At 45.8% G+C, this 6000-nt stretch overlaps 1 non-coding gene across 1 annotated transcript; it reads left to right on the forward strand.

Annotated features, from left to right (window-relative positions):
• Positions 1–3663: 3663 nt before the first annotated feature.
• trnaw-cca (transfer RNA tryptophan (anticodon CCA)) lies at positions 3664–3735 on the forward strand. Its single transcript has one exon. It is a non-coding gene; the product is annotated as a tRNA-Trp (tRNA).
• The last annotated feature ends 2265 nt before the right edge of the window (positions 3736–6000 follow it).

Below are 6000 nucleotides of genomic sequence, written 5' to 3' on the forward strand. Positions count from 1 at the left end.
CCCTCCCGCCTTCGCCAGTCTTCAGCAATGCATTCATTTGCCTAATCCTCCTATTCCTACCCGCACTAGCACGTGTCACAGGGAGTAAACCTGAGATTACAACCCTCGAGGTCCTGCTCTTTAACCTTCTGCCTAACTCCCCATATTCACTTTGCAGAACCTCATCTCTCTTCCTGCCTATGTCGTTCGTACCAATATGGACCACGATCTCTGGCTGCACACCCTCCCCTTTCAGAATTTCCGGCAGCTGCTCCGAAACATCCTTGACCCTAGTATTAGGGAGGCAACATACCATCCTGGAGTCTCGTTTGCGGCCACAGAAACGCCTATCTGCAACCCTTATGATAGAATCCCCTATCACAATAGCTCTTCCTCCCCTTTTCATCCCCTGCTGTGCAGCAGAACCCTCCGTGGTGCCACGGACCGCGCTGTTGCTCTTTTCCCCTGGGAGGTCTTCCCCCCAACAGGAACCAAAGCGGTGTATCTGTTTGAGAGGGGGATGGCCACAGGGGACTCCTGCACTACCTGCCTGCTCCTACGACTCCATCTGGTGGTCACCCATCCCTTTTCTGCCTGTGCATCCATTACCTGCGGTGCGACCACCTCACTAAACATGCTATCCATGACACCCTCAGCTTCGTGGATGCTCCACAGTGAAACCACCCGCAGTTCCAGCTCCATAATGCGAGTAGCCAGTAGCTGCAGCTGGATACACTTCCTGCACACATGGTCGTCATGGAGACTGGGAGGGTTCCTGAATCCCCACATAGCGCAGGAGGAGCATATCACGGGGCTGAGCTCTCCTGCCATGACTTACCCTTAGATTAATTAGTTACTCCCCTAATTAAAAAATACTAATGACACTCGGGGCCTTGTTCTACCCACTACAATCTAAAGTCCTTCATAAGCTACACTGAATAAAAAAAACACTTTAGTCGTACTCATCTTATCAGCAGAGGTTTTTTTTTCAAGTAAAAAACTTTGCCCTTTTCTTTAAGATATTTAAATACACTAACAGCAGTGACTCACCAACCAATCACCTTGCAGCTCTCCTCTGACATCACAGTTGGCTTCTTTTTTTTCAAAACTCCAGCACACTGGAAGAGCTCCACTCCACTCCTGGAAGGGAAGAGACTGGGCCTCGATCCTCGGATTGGATTTATAGGCTCCGCTCTCAACATTCTCCTCATATCGGTCCATATAGGTCTGCTCCGCTCCGCTCCTCTCCGCTCCCGGAAGGTAATTCACCAGCTTTTGCAGAAAAGTAGGTCTTAAGCTGTTGCAGTACCTGTTAGAAAGATAGTCTAAGCTATTCTGAAGTCATCTTCCAATGTCAACCACATGGAAGCAGGATTTTAAAGGATAAGATGTAGTTTTTAAAAGTCACTTCAATCTTGCTCAAGAGTCTTTTCAAAGAAGCCAAGTAAATCTTGATAAAAAGTCATATACATTTAGAGATCTTTTAAAAGCACTTCAATCTTGTTAATAAAAAGTCAGATGTAAATTTAAGAACTCTGATCAGGCTATGCTAAAAAGTTACATACAATTAAGAAATGAAATACAACATTTAAAATGTCTGAACTCCCTCTGAAAGTTGACAACTGCTGCTGCCGGTGTCTTCCTGGAATAGTGGAGCTGTTGTGTCAACGGAAAAGTCCTTCCCGAGCAGCCCTGAGCCTGTTGGTACCGGCTTTAATCCAACCCAGGTAAAAATCAGGGTACATTGTGGGCAATGAGCCCAAATTGCTGAACTACAGGTCCCTGTCACTTTAAAGAGTGGGCTGGTGCGATTATGATCAGAGGCTCCTTCTAAGCACATTTCTCACCACCACAACTTCCAGATGCTGGTGTTAGTGTGTGCATGTACCAGCAGTTGCAGTGCTGTTCAGACCCTCAATAGCAGTGAAAGTCTCAGAGTTCACCACTATTGGGCTGTAAAATCCAGGCCAATATCTCACAGCCCTGTTAGATTTGCTCTCCCTCTGTACAAAATCAAACTCCACACATTGTCTTTCACTCACTCCTGTTTCCAGCCCTGACGGTGCAGAAATCCCCTCTCAAAGGTACACAATCCAGTTGATTTCTGATCAAATACCTCCTTCCTCATTCAATAGAGGAAACAGAGACATGAACACGAGTCAGGTGCAAGAAAGTTTCACCAACAGAGCAAAGAAAGGCACCAACAAAAGTCACCCCTACTTTCCAAATCATTTCACTGGAATATTCTTTCACTTGTTTTGTCGGATGACTGCAATAAATCTGAAAATGAGCACCATGAGGTTTGTGTTCACTAGTCACTTGTTCTCCTGTGTTTGTCTGTCAGGTTTGTAATTCAGTTTGTATTGGATATTGAAGAGAATCTCTTTTCAAGATGATTACACATCGTACTGTGTTTAAAGCAACCTACTTGGAAAATGGCAGAAAATGAATGTTTCAATACCTGTGTGACCAGATTCTTCCAATGCTTTTCAACAGCTCGATTGATGATGCTTGTAATCTGTATCCTGTGGAGAATGGGAGAAGAGAATAAAAACATGGTGCATGAACAGGACAGACTGCGTAAAATGGGAGCACAGAAATACTGCCACCTCATTGAAAGTTAATGAGATTTATTTGAAGTCAGACACCTGTCCACAATGAACAAGTGAATACATTAATTGTCCACTTTCAATCTAAATGGGACTGAGGTTCCAACAGAGAAGTTTTCTGGAAAATACCTGCTGCAGTTTTAAAATTGATGAACTGGAACATCTTATACTAACTTTCAAATAACTGTAGTGATTGTATAGTTCTCATAGTGGAGAGAAGGAGTTGTTTATAAATATAAGCAGAAAGACACATTTGTGGATTGGTGAATGAGCTTTATCTTTCTGAAATGTATTTGTCCATTGGTTGCAGGTCACTGGAAATTCTTTTTTACATTTCAATTGTAGCAGCAGCAGTTAGCAGCAAAATGTCTGATTAATCAGAGTAGTGGGTCTGGGAAATACTTAAACAGCCGAGACCCTGTAAAACAGAACTCCAAGTAATAGTTTAAATAAGGCACTGAACTGACAGAGCGGTAAAGGCCTGCTCAGGTCAGGAAAAAAAAGCCGACCCGAACCTGACAGAACCACATTGGACCCGAGCCCGACCCGGCCCGAGTATCTCCATTTATTCCCACGCCCAAACTAACCCGAGCCTTACCCGACCACTGGAATGTTCACTTTATCTACCTCCCGATTCCGAATCTACAGGAAGCTGCAGCATGAGCGCAATGACGTCATAGAGATGCTCACTTTCTCACTGAGCAGACTCAGAGTTTCCCTCCTTGATGACCCGGACTCCCAGCTTAGGTTGGCTTTTCAACTTTTGACACTTATTAAACTCAACTTCCCAGCAGAGTTAAATGTAATACTTACTGTGTGTGTCCGACACGGACTCAGCCCGACCTGGACCCAGCCCAACCCGAACCTGGCCCGACCTGACCCGAGCCCGAAAGCCAGACCCGGAAGAGCGACCCAACACGACCCGGACCCGACACAGGTCGTCGGGTCCCGTCGGGTTCAGGTCGGGTGGCAGGCCTTTGCAGAGCGGAGGTCAGATGAGGATTGAATTAATTTCAATCACTGAATCTAAACAAGAAGTAAATCTGCCAGGAATGGAAGACTTTGCTTTACCTGTGAGCTTGTGGCACAACGGTAGTGCGTTTGACTCCAGATCAGAAGGTTGCGTGTTCAAAACACGTCAGGCTCAGTTATGTTTTACAGCAGCTCAAGTTCCTGGATTTTATATCAGAAGAGAGTTCGTTCTCTTGGAATATTCGAGCATGGTAGAATTTCAAGATCAACTTTAATAGATTAAAGTCCTGATATCTGGTTCCGTTCCATTTCCATGCTCAGTTCTTATTTCACACTGTTTTATATCAGAACAATGTTTCAGGGATGTGATGTGTCCATTGTTTGTGCAATCGCTCTGTCACCCAGTGTGAGAAATAAAACACAAACCGCACAGCGTGCGGCTCAAACCCATACCTGGCTCTGTCTATCGGCCGCTTAGTTCAGTTGGTTAGGTCGCAGTGTTGATAACAACAAGGCTGTGGATTTGATCCCCATGTGCGCTGTCACATGGTCAGTCATTAATTTGACACATTTTTGCAACACTTAAAATCCAACTTTTAGATGCAAACAAGTTTACATCAAATGTCAAAGGGAATTTATTTTGAATAACATCCATTGTATCTTTGTCACTGGTCTGGAGTAACACAGAATTCTTTCCAATTATCTTCCATTTTCTGAAAAACGTTGAACTCGTGGCCTGTTCTCGTTCATGGTCACGAGCAGCAAAAACAGACAGAGCAAGTCTGACTGCCCAGAGATGTGGAAAAGGCTTCAGTTTGGGACATATGCAGCAAATCAAATGTTCACCCGGCCCTGAAAGATTCAAAAACTGGGGAAAAGGACACAAAGAGATAGAGAATAAGCTAAAGCTGAGAATGTAAATATTTCCCATCATTGATATCTCTCTATTCCAATCCAACCTTCAGAGTTGGGTAAATAATTTCAGTGTAAATTGTGCAGCTCAAGAGTCAAAACCAAAGGGCGATGCAGAATAAAGGAGAACTGCCAAAACCCCAGATTGAACCAGGGATCTTCAGTCCAACACACTCCCAACTGAGCTATTTCAGTCTCACAGGCTTGGGATGAGAAGTGGCAAGTAACATTCGCACCACACAAGTGCCAGGCAATGACCATCTCCAACAAGAGAGAATCTAACTATCTACCCTTGACATTCAATAGCATTACAATTACTGAATCCCCCACCATCAACATCATGGAGGTTACCATGGGTAGCCATACAAATAACGTGACTAGAAGAGCTGGTCAGAGGCTTGGAATCCTGAGGTGAGTAATTACAGTGCAGCTGTTGGCTCCACCCCAGGGGCTGAATTGGTTCTGTAAACCATGAAGCAGCTTCCTCTCAAATCCCAGGTTTATCAATAAATCCTCTCACAAAAGACCCAAAGTGTGATATATTCCTCCCACTCATCCATGACTCCTGACTCCCCAAAGCCTGTCCACCATCTGCAATTCACAAGTCAAGAGTGTGATGGAATACTCTCCACTTGCCCGGATGGGTGCAATTCCAACTCAAGAATCTCAACACCGTCCAGGACAAAGCAGCCCACTTGATTGGCACCCCATCTACAAACATTCACTCCCTCCACCATCGGAACACAGTGGCAGCAGTGTGTACCGTCTGCAAGATGCACTGCAGCAATGCACCAAGACTCCTTCGACAGCACCTTCCAAACCCAGCGACCTTTACCACCGAGAAGGGCAAGGGCAGCAAATGCAGGGGATACCACCACCTGCAAGTTCCCCTCCAAGCCACACACCATCCTGACTTGGAACTATATCGCCGTTCCTTCACTGTCGCTGGGTCAAAATCCTGGAACTCCCTTTCTCACAGCACTGTGGGTGTACCTACCCCACATGGACTGCAGTGGTTCAAGAAGGCAGTTCACCACCACCTTCTCATGGGCAATTAGGGGTGGGCAATAAATGCTGGCCTAGCCAGCGATGCCCACATCGCATGAATGAATGAATAAAAATGTGAAGTATCAAAATATCAAGTATTTATGAGTCCAATTGTCAGCAATTTTATTCACTGGATCCAATTGAACTAATAGCACACGGGAACCACGGGGCTTCAGAGCCTCGCCTGGTTAAAGGAGCTGACTGGGAGGTGGGAGCTGAGTGTTGTCTTCACTGGGAAGCTATCGGGTGAGGCAGCAAAACTTGGCAGAAAGGGCATCGGGAAACACTGTCAGGAGTGGGGGCCAATGTGCCAGCTCTGCAGAGGGAACAACACCAGGGTGCCATTGGGGCAGTGTCGCTTCATTGAGGGTGACAAGTGAGGTAAATGTGGCTGGGTGTTGTTAACTGTGAAGGCCTTGCACTCAGGGAGGGGCAACCTGTCATGGGCCTCATTCGAGGCTCTCATTGGATTCGAGGCTCC

The sequence above is a fragment of the Heterodontus francisci genome, unplaced genomic scaffold, assembly GCF_036365525.1.
Source record: "Heterodontus francisci isolate sHetFra1 unplaced genomic scaffold, sHetFra1.hap1 HAP1_SCAFFOLD_58, whole genome shotgun sequence".
In the NCBI taxonomy this organism is placed as follows: domain Eukaryota; kingdom Metazoa; phylum Chordata; class Chondrichthyes; order Heterodontiformes; family Heterodontidae; genus Heterodontus; species Heterodontus francisci.